The sequence below is a fragment of the Cucurbita maxima genome, unplaced genomic scaffold (assembly GCF_002738345.1).
Source record: "Cucurbita maxima cultivar Rimu unplaced genomic scaffold, Cmax_1.0 Cma_Scf00019, whole genome shotgun sequence".
Lineage (NCBI taxonomy): Eukaryota > Viridiplantae > Streptophyta > Magnoliopsida > Cucurbitales > Cucurbitaceae > Cucurbita > Cucurbita maxima.
In genome coordinates, this window is record NW_019272035.1 from 4,003,977 (window position 1) to 4,024,349 (window position 20,373).

Sequence of the window (20,373 nt, forward strand, 5' to 3'; positions counted from 1 at the left end):
GTAGTGGACAGTGATCCATCCAGTACTACCCCTTGTTGGTCCCGAGGGACAGAGGAGGCTAGGTTAGCTGAAAGATGGTTATCGGTTCAAGGACGCAAGGTGTGTTTTTTCAGGGTAAGAAGAAGGGGTAGAGAAAATACCTCGAGCCAATGTTCGAGTACCAGGCGATCGACGCTGAAGTAACCCATGCCATACTCCCAGGAAAAGCTCGAACGACCTTCAACAAAAGGGTACCTGTACTCAAAACCAACACTGGTGGATAGGTAGAGAATACCTAGGGGCATGAGACAACTCTCTCTAAGGAACTAATAGCCCCGTAACTTCGGGAGAAGGAGTGCCTCCTCACAAAGGGTGTCACAGTGACTAGGCCCGGGCGACTGTTTACCAAAAACACAGGTCTCTGCAAAGTCGTAAGACCATGTATGGGGGCTGACGCCTGCCCAGAGCCGGAAGGTCAAGGAAGTTGGTGACCTAATGACAGGGGGCGATCGAAAGCCCCACTGAACGGCAGTCGTAACTATAACGGTCCTAAGGTAGCGAAATTCCTTGTCGGGTAAGTACCCACACGAAAGGCATAACGATCTGGGCATTGTCTCGAAGAGAGGCTCGGTGAAATAGACATGTCTATGAAGATGCGGACTACCTGCACCTGGACAGAAAGACCCTATGAAGCTTCACTCTTCCCTGGGATTGGCTTTTGGCCTTTACTGCGCAGCTTAGGTGGAGGGCGAAGAAGGCCCCCTTCCGGGGGTGCCCGAGCCATCAGTGAGATACCACTCTGGAAGAGCTATAATTCTAACCTTGTGTCAGGACCTACGGGTGGACAGTCTCAGGTAGACAGTTTCTATAGGGCGTAGGCCTTATGTAACGGAGGCGTGTAAAGGTTTCCTCGGGCCAGACGGAGATTGGCCCTCGAGTGCAAAGGCAGAAGGGAGCTTGACTGCAAAACCCACTCAGCAGGGACAAAAGTCGGCCTTAGTGATCCGACGGTGCCGAGTGGAAGGGCCCTCGCTCAGCGGATAAAAGTGACTAAGGGGATAACAGGCTGATCTTCCCCAAGAGCTCACATGGGAAGGTTTGGCACCTCGATGTTGGCTCTTAGCCACCTAGGGCTGGAGTATGTTCCAAGGGTTGGGCTGTTCATTAAAGCGGTACGTGAGCTGGGTTCAAAACGTCATGAGACAGTTCAGTCCATATCCTGTGTGGGCCTTAGAGCATTGAGAGGACCTTTCCCTAGTACAAGAGGATTATCGTGCCCACGGTAAACGCTTGGTAGCCAAGTGCGAAGCGGATAACTACTGAAAGCATCTAAGTAGTACGCCCACCCCAAGATGAGTGCTCTCCTATTCTGACTTCCCAGAGCCTCTGGTAGCACAGCCGAGACAGCGATGGGTTCTCTGCGGGGATGGAGCGACAGATGTTTTGAAAATGAAAGAGAAGAGAAAGAATGAATGAGAAGTGTTTATAGTTAAAGAATAGTGAAAGAAGGAAAAGGTGAAGACAGGAGAAAGAAGAAATAGGTTCAAGAAGGATTGAATATGCTTGACCGAGTGAAAGAAGAAATAGAAAAATGAGAGAAGGCATAGATAGTGAAACCCCAGTTGGAGAGGTGAAGTAGTGATTGATTTCAGTCTCTTTCCTTCCAATTGAATTACCTCATAAATGGACATAAACATAGGGAGAGACATCAATTAAATAAGAAGAAATGGTCCTTACAATCGAATTCATTTTTCATTTGAGAATCAATAGGTGAAATCAAAGGTTCAGTTAGTCGCTTCGCTTAATCTCATTTGACTCTCCTTGACTGTAAAGTCTCATTCATCTTGAGTCTTGACTTACAGTGAACTCTCATTCATCTTGAGTTTCGTCTTTCAGGTTAGGGAATAAATGGCATATAGGGGGGAAGGAACTTATCTCTCTTTCTTTCCTTCCTGTTCCGTCTCATTCATCGAGAGTGTTTACAGGAGAATTCTTGTTTCATTTTCTTCTCCATTCATTTCTTCTTTCACTGTAAAGTCTCATTAATAAGGAGTTTCGGCTTTTCTTTCTTTTTTAGGTTAAGGTTTAGTAGCTCTTGGTTCAGGTTCCTTCTTTCATTCATTTACGACTGTAAAGGATGTGGAAGTGCATTGATGTATGCAACTGAGGCATCTTAACAGACCAATAGACTTGAATCTTGTTCCTACATGACCCGATCAATTCGATTAGGCACTCACCATCTATTTTCATTGTTCAACTCTTTGACTAGATGAAACAAAAAAAGCTCTCCCTCTCTATCTATCCAAGGGATGGAAGGGCAGAGGCCTTTGGTATCCTCTCCAGTCAAGAATTGGGGCCTCACAATCACTAGCCAATATGCTTTTCTCTCATGCCTTTCTTCTGGTTCGATATTCTGGTGTCCTAGACGTAGAGGAACCACACCAATCTATCCCGAACTTGGTGGTTAAACTCTACTGCGGTGACGATACTGTAGGGAGGTCCTGCAAGAGCTCGAAGTCAGGATGATAAAAAGCTTAACCCCTCTAATTCTTATTACTTTTCAATATTCAACAATATGGAAAAACACTAACAATGAAAAGGTCATCTTATTCAAAACCCCTTCTCTCTCACTTCACACCTTGGAACACACCGTTCTTATAGAGGCGCTTTCACATCTATATTCTTAACTCGAAATAGCAAATGGCTGGGGAGAGGAAAGATTCCTTTTTTTAGGGTACCCCCAGGAACAGATCCAGTGGAGACGGGGTGGGGCCTGTAGCTCAGAGGATTAGAGCACAACCAGGGTGTCGGGGGTTTGAATCCCTCCTCGCCCACAACTGGCCAAAAAGGGAAGGACTTTTCCCTCTGGGGGTAGGAAAATCATGATCGGGATAGCGGACCCAAAGCTATGGAACTTGGGTGTGGGTCTTTTGTCGAAATGGAATGGCCTTATCTTTTTCTTTTTCGTTAATGGGCTAAGGGGGTTTTGTTATAAATTCAATATAGTATACCCTCTCCGAATCAGCATTTTTATTTTGTTTTACGCCTCGTAATTCTTCCTGAGCCAGGCCTCTGTAGAATAGCGGAGCAAGTACTAGAATAGCAAAAATGTGTTCCATGTGTTCGTGTCATTAATCTCTTTGCTCGCGGTAATTATGATGGGAGAAAAGATGAGTATGGGAATTCTTAATTGGCTAGTTGTAAATAGACCCAGACTGTGTAACAAAGGATTATCCCGAACCTACACCGAGGTATTGCCAGTGATTCTCAAATATTGCAAAACAGAATTTGATACGATGAGATAGAATGTAATAGAAACAAAGACAGAGGGAGAGGGAACGGAACGAGTTACCTACTCAAGTAGGATTCGAACCTACAACCAATCCGTTAATAGCCGACCGCTCTACCACTGAGCTACTGAGGAACAACAATAAACTAGGTTTTAGAGAATTTCATTCCCATTCTCAACCTATGACCAATATGAGCTTGAGGTTTCCTTTGTCACTCCCTAAACTTCTTCGTAGTGGCTTAGTTCCATGCCTCATTTCATAAAGAACCTCAAAGTGGCTCTATTTCATTATATTCCATTCATATCCCAATTAATTCCATTCATTTAATATCCCTGTGGTGTCATTAAGATAAGAGATGTCGTTTCTAGTCTATCACTTTCTATATGGAAAGTGCAATATATATATATCCACAGAAATTGAAATAGAAAATAAGGAGGTTTGTGATGATTTGCAAATCTTTTCTACTAGGTAATCTATTAAGTATCCTTATGCATGAAGATAATCAATTCGGTCGGTTGTGGTCAGACTCTATTATGGATTTCTGACCACATTCTCCATAGGGCCCTCTTATTTCTTCCTTCTCCGAGCTCGGGTTATGGAAGAAGGAACCGAGAAGAAAGTATCAGCAACAACAGGTTAGGTTTGATTATGGGACAGCTCAGTTCATATCGATCTATTATGCGCCTCTATCTGCATCTAGCATTGGGTAGACCTCATACCATAACTGTCCTTGCTCTACCGTATCTTTTGTTTCATTTCTTCTGTAACAATCTCACGAACACTTTTTTTATTATGGATCTACTACCAGAGCATAATCTTAGCATTCAATGTGTATTCCCTCATAATCTCATCTGATATGAACCACGACCAAGGAATTTCCATACCTCAAGGTCCAATTACAAGGACGAGAGCTAAGAAGCTACAACAAACCTTATACAGTTATATTCAAGCTATGGTAAGCTCATCAAAGGAAATTCTAGAAGACGCTGGAGACCTCCCTTATATGTTGTGCAAAGTTGAGCTTCAAGAAAGAGATGAATTAAATGCACTTTAAGTTGCATTTAATGAACTCCGCTGAATTTCTGAAACTAGTCCAAGGATGAGTCAATAAGCACATTTTATTAATTGCATTATTTAATTATAGTTTAAATATTTGTTTGTCATATTTAAGCTAGTTTTAAATATAGAAGTTAAGGTTATGTTGTAACCCACATAAGTTACTATATTCCACCATTAACTAGTCATTTTAATATGGAGGTTATGGGTATTTTTCATTTACTAGTCCATTTAATTTGGGAGCTATATATCACATAGGTTAAGGTTGTAAGGGCTCTTCTTTTCTTTGAATAGACATAGATTTTGGAATTAAGAATAGAATTTCTATTTTAGCTTTGTTGAGAGCTAAACTTTCTTTGCAAATTCTTGAGTTTAGAACTTGCATGTAGAGTCATTCAAGTGGTATTGATCAAACCTCTTATGGAGTGATTCGAATCACGAGTTTAGAAACGAGTTTTCTTTACTCTTGATCTTGATCATCAAGGTAATCCGTTCCATACTTTCCCTTGGGTTGATTTTCCATATCATCATCATTTATTATTCAACCATTTCATTTTACCAAGTTCAATGTTAGTCAGATTAGTCAAGATTTCTATTTTCGATGCAACAACAAGATGTTCTTTGTAAGAAGTCATTTTGTTGGTTGGTTAATTGGTCACATTTTCTTCATTCAATGGGTTGGATTGATATTAGCCTTGCTATAGAAAAAGAATTCTATGTAGATCTAATAAGTACCTTCGGTCAGAATTGAGAAATTCTATGGCTCGAATCTTTAGTATTCTCTTATTACCTGTGTCTACTATTTAGGCGGAATACCTTCACCTATTATGAATAAGAAACTAAAAGAAACGAAGGGGACTAAACAGGAACAAGAGGGATCTACCGAAGAAGATACTTCTCCTTCCCTTTGTTTCGGAAGAAAAGGAGAATCCAGATAAAATCGATGAAACGTAAGATGAATGAGACAGATTGACTGGAAAGGAAAAAACAAAGGATGAATTCTACTTTAAAAGGACACGCTATCAAACAAAAGAGAAAAAGACCTATTTATGAAACTTCTTAACCTCTGCCCGGATGTAAATAAAGAAAATGACAAAATGCTGTTAGATTTAGATACCGACGAAAAAGATATCTTCTGGTTTGAAACCCCTCTATGTGACTATTTTCATACTTTCTGCGACAAACAAATTCATAATACCCCGCAATGGTAATTCCATCAATTCCCCATAAAAAAAAGAAGTGAATTCAGCTAATACTCTTATGCCCCCAATTAAGTATATTCTATAAAAAGTATCTATGTAACCACGATTATATGACCCTAACCCAATTTAGTAAAGATCTTATAGAAGAAAGACCCTATAAATATTCCGAAATAAGCTATACTGACAGAAAAGGTTGCATTTTTCACTCATGCCAATACCAATTTGAAGAATCTGTTGAACTTTCATGCAACAAGTTTATAGACGGAGTTAACCATTTGTCTAATATATTCAACTCAATAGCTTCGTGATTGAATTGAGTGAATGGAATTCCTATGACTCCAACAAAGAAAGTAAATAGGGATAAGACAAAGATCGAAAATAGCATCGTATTATCTGATTCATAAGGATACGAAAAACTAGTCTTAGTACAAAAATATGGAATACTCACAAAAGGATGCATCATTTTTGTTAGATTACTTACTCTCAATTTGATATGCTGTTTTTTTCCAAAGAAGAAGACCTTTGATTATTATTAGTTAATAGTAATAAGAAGGGAAAGTGTTTGTTTATTCTTTTTTATCCTTTTTTACCCCATAATGATATTGAATAGAGAGAATTATTTGTTTTTCCACTATTTGAAAATGTTTAAATGTCCCTCAAAAGTCAGTAAGTAGATAGGAAACATATAAAATGTTGTTAATCCTGGAGTGTGGAACAGGCTATTATTGTGAAAATCAGTGAATACAACCAACTATCATTAAGAATTTCATCTTTGGACCAAAAGCAGGCAAGGGGTGGAATACAACAAAGAGAGAGAAAGGGTACCTAATCAAAAAACATTTTTTGAAATTGGCTCATGGTTAAACCCCCCATAATGATAATGACCATATTCTGACTTTTATCGGGAGAATATCTAACAAAAGATTCCATTAAGTGAATAATGAATGGACCCAGATCCTAAAAACAACAAAGCTTTAGAATAAGCATGAGTAATCCAATGAAGTAAAGAGCAGCTCGATAAGACCCTATACCCAAAGCAGGTAACTTCATACATATAACCCAATTGAGACATTGTAGAATAGGCTGGCTAAACTTCTCTTAATCTCTTTTTGAGCAAGAGCTAAAGTAGCTCCAATATAGTACTGTTATTATCCCTAGCTATTAGATTCATGATGTAAGGTATTACAATAAAAAGCGGAAGAAGCCGAGCGATAAGAAAACTTCCCCTACCATCGTAGCAGCATGTACAAGAGCCGAAATCGGGGTAGGACCCTCCATAGCATCAGGTAACCATACATGAAGATGAAATTGAGCGGATTTAGCAACTGCACCTGCAAATAATAGGAAGGACGGCGCACAAAGTAACAAATAAGAAATTCACCTCATTATTAGAAATCAATCCCCAAATGCATAACTTCCTGTTGTCCAATAAAGACCTAAAATCCCTAATAAGAAATAAACCCAAATCCACCACGCAATTAGTTACAAATACCTTTTGACAAGCATTTGATGCAGCAGTAGGGGGAGTGAACCAAAACCCTATTAATAGATAAGACCACATTCCAACCAATTCTCAAAAAAGAGAATTTTGGATCAAATTCAGTAACTAATCCCAACATTGACTTATTGAACAAACTCATATCCGCTCTCAAATATCCTTGATCGTGAGACATATAATTGTTACTTTAAATAAGAACCATAATTCCATCGTGATTAATATTGACATAATACAAGTAAGTGGATCGTTCAAGTAAAGTAACCCAACTCTAAAGAAAAAGCATTATTGATAGTCCAAGACCATACATATGGATAGATATAACTACTATTTATTTGATCAATAGATCGATGGATAAACTGAAAAAAATCATAACTATACTAGACAATCAAATACTCGGAAAAGAGTACATACGTCGAGGGTTTTGGTTCGGTCGGAAAAAGAAAGTAGAAGTCCCACTCCTATTAAGATAGGAATTGAAAGTGAGATGAAAGGTATGATTCATGAATATTGATAACATATATTCCATAAAACAAGTATATTGAATTCCTAATTCATTTGTCTGATTCACCCGCTCTTATCTCTTTTCAAAAGAATCAGTTACTAACAAATTAGAATATCCAATATAGAAACTGCTAGTTTTCTTTATTATTATTAGATAGTATGCCTTACACAAATTTCCTGCTAAAGAGCAAGAAGGAATGAATAATTAGACGAAAAACACTATTTCATTTTGGTATCAATCATAAAAGCCAGTCTACAAGTGGATCCAGTAAAATCAGACTGATTTGTATTAAATTCATTACGAATCATTAAACAATGAATTTGATAACCTTATTAGTCGATGAAACCGTAGGACTCTATGCTTCGTCAGAAAAGGAAGGGCATGATAGCTACTTTTTTCTGTATAACAGGATTATTAGTTACTCGTTGGATTTATTTGAAGCATTTACCATTAAGTGATTTATATGAATCATTACTATTTCTTTCATGGGGTTTCTCCATTATTAAACTATTTAAGCTCAATAACTGCACCAAGTACTATTTTTCCCCAAGGTTTTGCTACTTCAGGTTTTTTAACTGAAATGCATCAATTCCCATTATGAGTTCCCGCTCTCCAATCTCATTGGTTAATGATGCAAGTCAGAGTGATTCCATTTCCAAACTCAATCTATAAGAATTCTTGGTAAAAACAAACAATCATCATTTATTAAATGCGTTATTTTCCTTTGATTCCAATACATGAAGGAAGAGAACTTAGTCTAGGGTTTATCTTTTTAAGCATAGGTATTCTTTCAAGGGCCGTATGGGCTAATGAGACATGGGGATCGTATTGGAATTGGGATCCAAAAGAAACTTGGGCATTTATTACTTGGACCATAATTGTGGCCTCTATTAGACATTTAGGTTATATTCATAGGAAACAATGGGAGAATGGCAAATTGCTCAAGTGGGTTGTTGGGTGTAATCGTAAGAAACACTTTTCATTTCATCCCTGTAGTTCCGCTTCTTGCTCTAAAAATGAAGAAAAACTTGTCTGAAATAGCCGGTTGGGTTGGTCCAACCAAGAAAGGCATGGGAGTGGGCATTGCTGAGGAGAAAATCCGATGAAAATGGCCTATTGATTGAAGCTCTACATTGTGGAATCGTCCGCAGGTAGTGTTCGGGTTTAATCCTTTGAGTTCAAGGAGAAAGGAAGGCTTTCTAAAAGCGGCTTTTGCCATTCTCAATCGCCTTCATCGCCCTGGGGAGGAATCTGAGGTCGCCTCTCTCTCTTCTTCTCCAAGAGAAGATTGATTGCCAGCCCCACATCTGACTCTTCATCCACTGGAATGGAACGAGGATGAACGAGCTCGGCGGCCTTTTGCTTTAGCTCTTCGGCCCGAGCCTCAAAAAGGTTCATTTGCCGTTCCACCCCCCGATACTCCTTGGAAGAGATTAGCCGACGTCCTCCCTTTCCTGTTCACTCAATTCTCTGAGGTTGAGCCCAACCAGGCGGACCTAATGATCCGCTCGTAGCCTTAGCTTATCGACGGGTCTTGCATTAGATAGATACAACATTTTCTTTGACTCATGCGCCTTGGAGAAGAACGTTCTTTGTTTGAGTTTGAAGTCATTACCTTACCTTGCGGGAGCCACCTGAGCGAGACTCTTATCTCCTTTTTTTCTTATTTCCATATGGTGAATCACTTGTTCAGTCGACTGAAGACCGTGTCTGCTTCAACTTCGTGTCGTGTAGTGTAGCAAGACTAAGAAGAAGTGGTCAACTTCATTTATGAACGAGCAACTATTTCTTAGTAGCAATACCTTTCTCTTTTTTAATTCTTCCTCCACGGGTGAATAGAGTCTAATACACTCTTTCTTGGCTAGTGTAGCAGACTCAATGAAAGGTCATTCAGAAGGGCTCCGTAGAAAGAATCAGACTCGGATATCCCTTTACTGGGTGTGGAGTAAATTCATTCAATCCCGAACCTTATACTCTTTTTGATTATTCCCTTACCTTCTTGAACAAGTAAAGACTGCAAGACAAGATTCGTGAGACTGAACGCAAGATAGATTGATTCTCCTTATTTATTACCTACCTTAACTCCTATACACCTCTTTATTCTTTTATTCGGTAAAGCTCTGTCTGTTTGTTTGCTTACTCGGTTTGGTTTCACTATTTCTTCTCTTTCTCTGCCGTAACCTGACCCTTAACTTCTTTCTCTGACCCTTGAACTCCTACACCTCTTTATTTATTCTTTCATAGTCAGAAACCCGAGCAGCGATAAGCCATTCAGGAAAGCTTGAGAAGGGAGTATGAATAGTTAGACATGAGGTCTTTAGAAGAATGGGATTTGGTATGCTTAGGGCCACCAAGGGATGAAATGCCAGCACCCATTGAATCTCTTACTTTCTGTCTGCCTAATCTATTACTACCCCGGTAAGCTACTAATTAAAGCAGGTAACATTGTGGTTGGTTGTTCCCCTTCCCTCTACTGACCGAGAAAAAGAAGTGAAGGAAGCATCTTCCATTCATTTGGATTTAGGTTTTTCTGCACCATATTTAGTTCTTCCTCTTCTTCGATCCGGAATTCCCAGCAAATCCTTGACTCCTCAAATACAATGGGATTTCACACCTGGCGAATCTTTCACTCTACCTCCTTTTATTAAGACATAGAATGTTCCTACAAATTATGACCTTCGCCCAGAATGTGAGCAAATATATCATGTCGATTGCTCAACCGTACTTTGGCTATCTTACGTGGAGCTGAATTAGGTTTTTTCAGTGTTCTCGTTGAAAGATGGGGGCATACTCCTTGCTTCTAGGGACATTGATCTGAAGCTCGAGTATGGTCCGTGCGCCGTTTTTCTTCTCTACCATGACGACGAATCAATTGATTTAATGTAGGCATCGCTCTTTCCTTTGTCCTTCCCCCCTCTTTCTTTTTTCCCTCTCACTAGTGATTACTCCCGATCCAAAGCACCCCTTTTCCATTCATAGAGAAATCCAATCGTCAAAATAAATAAAAAGGCCATCATGGACCAAGATCCAAACAGATCAATCTTGTTGAGAGGTACTGCCCAAGGAAAAGAAAAGGTGACTTCCGAATCAAGGATAATAAATAAAATGAAAACAAGATAAAATTGTATATTGCAACAACTTTTGGCATCACCGGAAGGATCGAAACCACATTCATAGGCCGACAATTTCTCTTGATAGGTTGAACTATTGGAAGCAAATGGAAAAGGAAGACTGAGTGGGATCAAAGAAACTAGCAGACTGATCACTAAATAGATACAAATAGGTGCAAATTCTGACATCATCACATCCCACTTGTTGGTTCTTTCGCTCCTTAATCGCGGAGCAGCATACCGAAAAAGAAAAGAAGAAAAAGTCCATTTCGAAACCTTCACTATCAAGTTCAAGATAATGAAAGATATTCTAATGAGAAATTTAGGAACCCGGATCAAGATCAGAAAAAAGCAGCACTCAAATGAGGCGGGGGATCCATGTGAAGTAGACCTACAATCGAATAAGGAGAGATTCAATCAACCTCAAAGAGGAAAACTAGGGATTCCTGAATAATGAGGTAACCTCGCGGCAATCTCGAAACACACAACCACAACAATCAAATAGAAAGACTACGACAAAGCACAACTGCATCTCCACCATCTTGCACAACCAGAACACAGGCCCAAACTCACTAATCCCCTAATTCTCGGATTAGATATCAGTTAGTTCAATGATAGATAGGTCTTTAACAAAGCAAAATCAAGAAGGAAATGCCTTCCGCCCCTACCATATTTGAATGAATGAAATTAGCACGATTTTCACGGTTTTGAACATCACTGAGATAGGCTTAGCAACGAACCATTGATTGACCCTTGTTCGGGAGGGAGAAGTTTATTCATTCAATGGAGCTTTATTTGTTTGATCTAGTAAGGGGGTGTTAGAAATAAGCCACTAAAACAACGATTTACAAGCGACCCGATCAAGCGAAGAGCTCCAATGCGCGTATTAGTAGGCGGATGCCTCGCTAGATCAACTGACAACAGCATTCTAGAAACTATTGGGCCAGCCACAATTGGTGTAATGTATGTATGGGTGCGTATGGCGAGAAAGCCCCTACTCCTTCCAAGCTGACAAGAAAAAAAGGGTTAAGTCATCTTTTTCCCGCTTTCACCTTTGATTGCGAAGGGATTTGAGACCGGGTTTCAATTCGCTTCTCTCTCTCTGGTGAGGTTTGAACTTCGCGTGGTGGGAAGGCCATTGCAATTCGCATCTTCCTGTCCAGAAAAGAAAGGAGCAGACAACAAGTTGGAGGACGCTGCAGAACCGCATTGATCCATGCCATTCCCTAATTGAAGCAAGTTGTAAAGCCTGAAGAGCCTCAGCCCCTATCCCTTTCTATCTATTTCCAAAAATGAAAGCTGACTAGCAATCACTCGTTTTTCTTATTATCAATGGATTGGATGTTTGAAAGATAGAACATCTATTAGAAGGCAGGCAATCCCCGAGGAATTCCTTTCGATTTCGGATAACAATCCATCTTTCTCGCTTTCGCTCTTTTTCCCAATAAATTGCGAGGGTTCCGGACATGAGAACGCAAGCGTTGGAATCGAACAGAACGTCCGAGGATGAATGAAAAATGCTTCGCGGGGAACTCTTTTCATGTCGGCATATTCGTGCCAGTTAGACGTCAGCCATGAAATCTTTCACTATACAAAGTGGATCACAGACATTTCTCTAGCAAACGGAACTATGCGCGATTCGCGAGAGAATCGCCTTCAGAAAGGTATAGCATTCAGGGTATGAACGCGGGGAGAAATCTTTCTTCATAGATACAAGATAGATACAAGACATTCATTGCTACTGATCTAAAAAAGATCTTAGCCAAAAGGCGTTAGCAGACGTTTTTCATTCCCGGTCCAACCGTTTCAAAAGTCAAAGTCCACCTAACCAACCAACCGGTTACCTTTGTAAACGCACTAAAACAGGCCTCTTTATAGGTTCGCCTTTAGTCTCGTTTTGAATATTAGAGTGGTATATATAATTAGCCAGATCGTCTAAAGCATGAACAAAATCACCTTTCTTTGTTCCGAAGGCCTAGCGAGTTAAGCGAGTTCCTTTTCTTTCTCCGAACCGATGACTCGCTTGTTCAATATGTTGGGTTTTATGTCCTAAAACTCATAGTTTGTAAACAAAAACATATTCTATTTTCAATAAAGTTATTATTGTTGTTTATTCAATAAAGATTGTTATTGAATAAAGTGAACTTTACGATCATTAATCTAAATCCAATAAACTAAGAACACTATGGCTATAGTATGATTACTTGAACTATATGTAGAGACATAAGAGTTGATCAAGTTCAAGTATATAGTCAAAATGATCTATAGTATAAGGATAAGGTTGAGTACCTTATTCTGGGAACACTATGGATGCGGCCCACTTTTGTATATGATATAAACAATGCGATCACTAAAATTGTACATGTGAGTGGGGGCATCCTATGCAATGAGTATTGCATAAGATCGGACCATAAAGAAAATCATTCACTTTATAATGTCGTTTACTATTGAGACTGATTTTCTTTTCATTCGATGACCTAGGTAACTCGATCTTAATCCTGAGCTAACCATGAACTCCTGTTTATTCGGAATTATCCTTAAATTTGCATGGGTGAGCTTGGCTCAAGTTCGCCGACTCAATAGGCCTCCCGTTTCAGGGGTAAGACTGGGTAAATGGCTGGGGACGTGGGGTGCAAGATGGAATTCACTCCTACCCACTTTTAGGGATAGAAGAGAGGTAGTTCCTTAAGTACTGACTCCAGGTCTTGAACAAGGGGCCACACCCTCTCATTGGCCTGAGAGGGATTCGGTTTACTGGTTGGACCACAAACCAATTGTTCATTAGAGGATCAGTGAGACATAAGAAACAAGAAGTTACTTCAGGGGTAAAACAGTAAATTGACCTGCTCTAGTTACGAACAACCTGTGAAGGATCGACTTACTAATCATGGTTATATCAAATGGACAGAAATATATCTATAGTGAGGGGAGTGCAACTACTAGGCTATAGTGGAATGTCTTAGTAGTTAACGAATGTTGGTTGACAAGGTTAATGAGTTTAACCGGTTAATCTTGGATCGTTGGAGCCCATGATCTATATGTCCATTAGGTTCCTCTGCTAGCTCATATCGGACTAAACCATATAACAGTGTGGTGAGTGAGTTCGAAGTGGTCGAATTCAAATTAGGGAGAATGCGCTACATATATACTATATATTTAACAACATTTTTGTTTTATTTACGAATTAAACAAAAAGAGAGAATTTGAGATATTTAAATAAGATTTAAATATCTTAATCAAATATGCATTGGAATTAATTGGGATTGACATTTGAATTAATATTAAATATTAATTAAATAGTTTAATTAATCATTTAATATTACTTTAATTTGAAATTAATAATTCAAATTGATTGTTGAATCAAAATGAAGAAAGTTAAAATGTTGACTTCATTTAATGAAAAAATCCATGTTAGTTGAATTTTGAGGTGTCAAAATTTGGTTTAACAAACTTGATGCTTGCCAAATAAACCTCCAAACTTGAGTGGAATTTTGAGTTTCAAAATTTGGTTAACTCAAGCATGCATGCTTGCCACATAATCCCAAACATTTGAGTTGAATTTTGAGTGTCAAAATTTGGTGATCTCAAATTGATCATAATACATGAAAGGGTGCTTGTTGTTGAAAAACCTTGAGAAAAATCTCTCACAAACACTCTCTTCATATATACAAACTCCCTCCCAAGTTTAGTCACTCACTAGATTCCACAATCCCGTTCTAAGGCTGGAGGATAGTGGAGAAGACACTAGTGGTGGTTCAAAACCGGTTCGTGAGGAAAAAGGAATTTGAACTACAAAAGATTAGTATTCAAACTCATTAAGTTTTAATACTTATGAAAATGCTAGTTATTACTATAATTGATGTTCTAAAAGTGCCTAAGATCCAAATTGCTTCTGCATGTGTTATATTAACACCTTCACAGTACTGCTAACTATTTAGAAGGAGTCCCCTCAAGACTACCAGTAGTTTCGGTTGTAGAATCTCGTGCTAGTTTAGTTAGGTTGTGGTTGGATTGGCTGGAAGCGAAACGTAGGCGCATTAGGTTAGGTGTGTGTTGACCATGCACTCTCGCAGAAGAAATGGAATGTTGTATTTCTTATATAGGTGGTGTGGTGATTGACCTCAATGCTAATGGTTATCCCTAAGGTTCAATGAATGAATCAAGCTATGATCGTACCTAGGGATGATGGTCTTCCTCTTCTGTCTCTAAGCCGGCCATAATAGAATAGATAGGCGAAGCTGCCAATAAATAGCTGTCTGTTCTCGCCTATCGATGATAGTAGGTTGCTTCCAAGCTCAAACCATTGGAAACGGAATTGCTACTTTCTTCTTGTTATTGATAGAATAGAATGGTATTCCCCGCCCCTGTCAAATCTAGTCTAGGGAGAGAACTGGAAGAGAGAAGGAACAAAGATCATAGAAAAGGATTATCAAGTCTAATGGAAGAAGAATGACGGACCTTTTGAAAGAATACAAGGATGCCTTCCAGACTTCAAAATCTAACCCAAGCTAACCCACGGGGCGGGACACAACCGAAAGGCACTAGACGAACTAACAACAAGCGAGAGAAAGTGCCCCTATGTGTAAAACCTTGCCGCAGGAGAGTCTTTCGCCAATGAGAATACAGAAAGTTTTTGGGCAAGACAAGAAAGGAACTTGCCAAAGGGATAAGAATAGATTGCTGACGATGACTTGGTTAAGGGAATCTATGAGAGAGGGTTATCAAATCGGGTTCCGACCGAATAGATCGCAGAGCCAACGAGTTCAGTCGAACAGTGTAACGAGGTTAAGGGAAGAATCAAGCTTGAAAAGAATGGGCATAGGCTTAATAGTGAACATCGCTTCTCGATATGAAATCAATGATTTCAAAGAAAAATGCCGAGAGAAAGAGACTGATATATTGCGTTGCGAAGAGAGATCGAAGACGCAGATTTTCTGACGCTATGTGGGCACTGGATGGAAAAGACAGAGAAGAGAACAACCCACTGGAAGGGCATACCTCAGGAGCACCCCCGACAAACATCGAGATGCATGAAGCCGACCTATATCTCGAAAGAAAAATGCAGGAAAAGAAAATGATAGATGAAAGCCAAAATCCGGGGAGTGTGAGATACGCTGATGGGGAGTACGCAACCGAACACAGGGTCTTCCAACAGTGATAGCTGCCCCCACCAGATGGGTCGCCCAAAACCTGGAGCTAACATTTCAATCGGAAATCCACATCGGATCACGACGAGACGCAAAAGGTAGACTAAAGCTCCGGATCACAAAATGCAAGACAACAAGGGGCAAACCAAGCGCTTGTGCGAAAGAAGAAGCAAATCAAATGGAGACATGGAGAAGAGGCAAAAGAGAGATTTTCGAGCCTGCAAGTTGCAAGCAACAACGGTGGAAAAGCTGTTGCGCGCTAGCTTGTAGTTTAGCGGTCTCGTAGGGGTGCCCTTTTCGAAAATAGATATTCTTTCTAAGGTCAGCTTTTTGGAACCCTAGTTTTGGAGTTTTCCCCAACCTATACCCTTACTAATAAATAAAAAGGAGCTTACCTTTTTCAGCTGCATTGCACTGCTGCATAAACAATGGATCCGCTCGCTGGGCTGGATGAGCTACCTTCTATCTATCTTGCCTCTGTACTAACTAGTAATGGAGTGGCTTGCTACTTTCAATCATCAAAGGAAAATAGAGCAAGGGAGAAAGAAGTTGTCCCCTCTTCTATGGTAACCCGCCGCCGGTCATCTGGAGTGCTCCGCCCGCCACTGCATATCTAGAAAAAGAGGGAGCGGGGAAGGAAGAACAACCGTTTGACTTTGGCACATGAGCTGGTGGGGTTTGGCTAGGTAACATAATGGAAATGTATCGGACTGCAAATCCTTGAATGACGGTTCGACCCCGTCCTTGGCCTCGGGGAGTAGCAGGCTGCACGGAGCGATCATTAATCAAAGGGGGCTTCCCAACAAAGGAAATAAAAAGACAACATTCTAGAACTTCTAAAAACAAAAGAAATGGAAGATACATGAGAAGGAGCTTTCTACGTAACGCTTCCATAGAATGAATTCGGTAAGGGTAGAATACGCCCCATGGCCGATCGAAGGTCCGGTGCCACTTTCACTTCAATTTATCTGACCTTCAATCCATCTTTCTTTGTCTAGCCAGCTCATAACCAAATCTTAGACCAGGCTGACACAAATAACCTTTTTCGTTTTGGTTGAGGAAAAGGAAGAAACCCCAGCAACCAAGTGATTCTGGCCCCAAAAGTGGAGACCGAACAACCGCCAAGTTGTCAAGGACACGTCTGAAGAGGAGGCGGGCGCCTTATCAGTTTACCACCCTACCCACTAATGGACTCTTAGGGAGCGGGCAGGCGAACAGGAACTTGCCGAGAACCCTAACCGCTTGACTGACTGGAATACTCAATTTCATTAAGGTCGAGGATGAATGAAACCAATCATCATCGCGCAAGCGAAGCCGAAAAATAGACCGCTGCACAATGACTAGGACTCGTGTATGAGGAGTTTTGAGCATGAGCTACCACTCATGCAGAAAGACCCGCAACTCTCGAAGAGGAAGAGGATACCAACCGCTTGAATCACTGTAGCAAAACCTCCCTTTACTCAATGGATAGCCCTTATTTAAGAGAAAAAAGAAGAAATGAGGGAGAAACTAGTGATGATTGTCATGAATGCAGCCTTCGAGGACATGTACAATCTTGTCTTTTCTCCTATCAACATGGTGCACCTCCACGTAGAGGGCCCCGTGGAGACTTTGACCAAATTAATAGGGAGAAATTGCTTGACATTTTGATTAAGGAAGAGAATCCAGGATTCACGCTTTTTTCGTTCGATATGTGCTGATGCGTACTCCTGTTATCGATGGACGGGGGAGGTGAATGACGAGACCGGATGGCTTGGTTTAACCTAACCCTTTTTTGATGGCGAATCTTGATTGACTAACATTAGGAACCGATTTGGAGAAAGAAGAAGCATGGCATGAGGACGGAAAAATTGTCGATAGCGAATTACTTGACTCTATAGATGGAGGGAGGGCCCCCCAACTCAAGCACGAAATCCATGTTGAGTCAACAATCATCAAGAAGGGCACCACCAAGCGAGATCGAGACCAGCACCTTTCCCTTGGATAGGGTTCCAAACCTGCCTTCTTCAAATATCCAAAAAGGTCGGACTAACAAGCGAGAAACGTCGACTTTGATAAAGAAGGAAAGGGGGGCGCGCTAGCTTACTAATAATAGTGGACTTTTTCAGTTTGACCAGAATCAATTCCATTATAGAATAGTAGAAGTGCTACTTAGTAGTCAAAACTCAGAGAGAGAGAGAGAGGAGACTCTTTCATACCTGCTAACTCCTAGGATGAGAAGTAGGTCCTTTGTTTTTGGAAGGAATAGTTTCAACCTTTGTTGCCACTCGGTAGAGTGAGTCTACTTAGCGAACTGGTAGGACGATTGATCCATATGAATCATGAGAGTGGATGGTTGACCGCCGCCCCCTTGTCTTGGAGGCTCTCCAGCCGGGGCTTGCTATTGTAACCTTTTCTCCCAATGTATGTGAAAAAGAGTGACTCACCCCTTTCCCTTTTTTATTCGGTTAGAAGTTGGTCCAAACAATGAGAGTGGGCTTCCTTAAGTTGGTTGTTCCTCAGTAACTTAGTGGTAGAGCGGTCGACTGCTAATTGATTGGTTGTCGGTTCAAATCCTACTTGAGGAGAATTTAGAGTTCTTGCTTTTTTGACCTAGAGACCCCTGTCCTTCTCCTGAGTTTCTAAACGGGAAGAATCGTGGGACATCAAAAGTGGGAAGTTGTTCGTTTTGATTCCTCACTCTCGTATAGAAAAATTGGGTTCATTCTCTTAGGGAGAAGAAGGATCATTCTTAGGGAGAAGAAGAGGATCCACTGGGAATGAATGGGAAGACAATTCCACTAGTGTCATTCAAAGAAGGAAGTGGAATTCAAAGAAGGAAAAAACAGGGTGACGATTTAGGTAGTCTCGATAGATGTAGGGCAATGGCTAAAGCTCTGCCAGCTTCTTGTAGACTGAACTCTCTTCTCTTTAGTTTAGGCTCTGATTTTTTTTTTTGGGTGTGGGATGGTCTAAATTAGCTTCTAACTAGTGGCAACGAAGTTCTTGATAATAAGGGGGGAAGGAAGATCTCCACTCATTTCATTCATTCAGTGCCTGCGGTGAGGCGCGACCCAGAACAAAGAAAGGGGGAAAGCTTGCTTGTTGTAGCCCTCTTTTTGTATACTAGGCTTGGTAAATGTAAGCTATTTAAGTAGGCTCTCGAGAAGGGTAGACTCGCAGCTCAGCGGAAGAGCCTGACTTTCGAAATAACTCTTAGTCAAGCGGGAGCGCCCAACCTATGGGCTTTGAAAGGATAGGGGAAGGGAATAAAACAAAGAGAGTCACTCCTTTTAGGAACATGGCTTGTTCATTTACTTGCTCATTCACTCGCAGCTTAGCCAGAAGCGAGGAAGGGGGAAGTGTCGAAGTTTTGCCCCTTGCTTTACAGAGATTGTTATGAAGTGACTAAATGACTCAATTCTCTGGAACACTAGCTAAGCTAATAAATAGTAATTAGTCCCTCAAATCAAAAAGCTTATTGATTGATTCAAGGCGCGGTCTTCCTTATTAGAACCCATTGAGGGGGGCCTCAGCCTGGGAAGGGGAGAGTGGCTGAGCAGTCAAAAGCGACAGACTGTAAATCTGTTGAAGTTTTTCTACGTAGGTTCGAATCCTGCCTCTCCCACTTGGTTGTTATAGACTGAAGAGAAGAGAAAAGCGGCATTCTTCATCGTAGGAAGGTCCAGCGAGCTTCGCTTTTTCTTTTTTTTCGTGGCGTGAAGTGAAATTATCTCGTATTTCAGTTTAGAGAGGTTGGCAAATTACTACGATCTATAGATTCCCATCGATAGACAATCCCAACCAGAATAGAAGCGAGTGGCTTCCGGTTTTTCTTGTAGTCATTGTCTTTAGTTTATGTAGTGGTCGGCCTTCCCTTCCTACATGCACGCGCTCGCCAGAATGGCTCCTTGGTTCTGCACGAAGCCAAGCCAATACATACGATAACTGAAGTCAAGACCCCCATTTCATAGCGCTTGGGGAACGCAAGTTTGATCGAGGATTGCAGAGGTGGAAGAAATCGATATGGATTTATGAGTCTTTATGCGAGCCGTATGCGGTGAGAGTCGCACGTATGGTAACGAGGGGGGTTCGCGTCTATATGTGTAGTGTGGTGTTTGGACCTACCTACCTTATTTGTTCCATGATCTATGGGTCTATTGGAGCTACCCACTTCGATCAATTAGCCAAGATTTTGACCGGATACGAAATCACTGGTGCTCGATCTAGTAGTATTTTTATGGGGATTCTATCTATTGCTATAGGATTCCTATTCAAGATCACTGCAGTTCCTTTTCGGGCAGCTGTAGGACAGACGACCGCCTATAGGGGTAGGGTAGGGTGGGTGGTACCGCTCAGATTGTGGCCAATCTTCCTAACCGCGCGCGGGCCGAGCTTAGAGCGCGTGAAACTTATCACTACCTCGTAAGGGCGTTGAGACCATAACATGTTACACGAAAGCGCCTCTTTCTCTGTAGTCTTGTCACACAGCAGCTCGCCTAGAAGAGCCACTCGCTCTGTAGTGTTGTCACATAAGATAAGAACTAGTCCGTTTGATGGCCGGGCGAATCTAAGTTCTCTTTTGGTCAACTGTCCACCCAGTCAAGTGC

General features: G+C 40.9%; 2 non-coding genes across 2 annotated transcripts; one reads left to right on the forward strand and one right to left on the reverse strand.

The window, feature by feature from the left end:
• Positions 1–3,331: 3,331 nt before the first annotated feature.
• Positions 3,332–3,403, reverse strand: TRNAN-AUU. The gene has a single exon. It is a non-coding gene; the product is annotated as a tRNA-Asn (tRNA).
• A 14,876-nt stretch (positions 3,404–18,279) lies between these two features.
• Positions 18,280–18,351, forward strand: TRNAS-GCU. Its single transcript has one exon. It is a non-coding gene; the product is annotated as a tRNA-Ser (tRNA).
• The last annotated feature ends 2,022 nt before the right edge of the window (positions 18,352–20,373 follow it).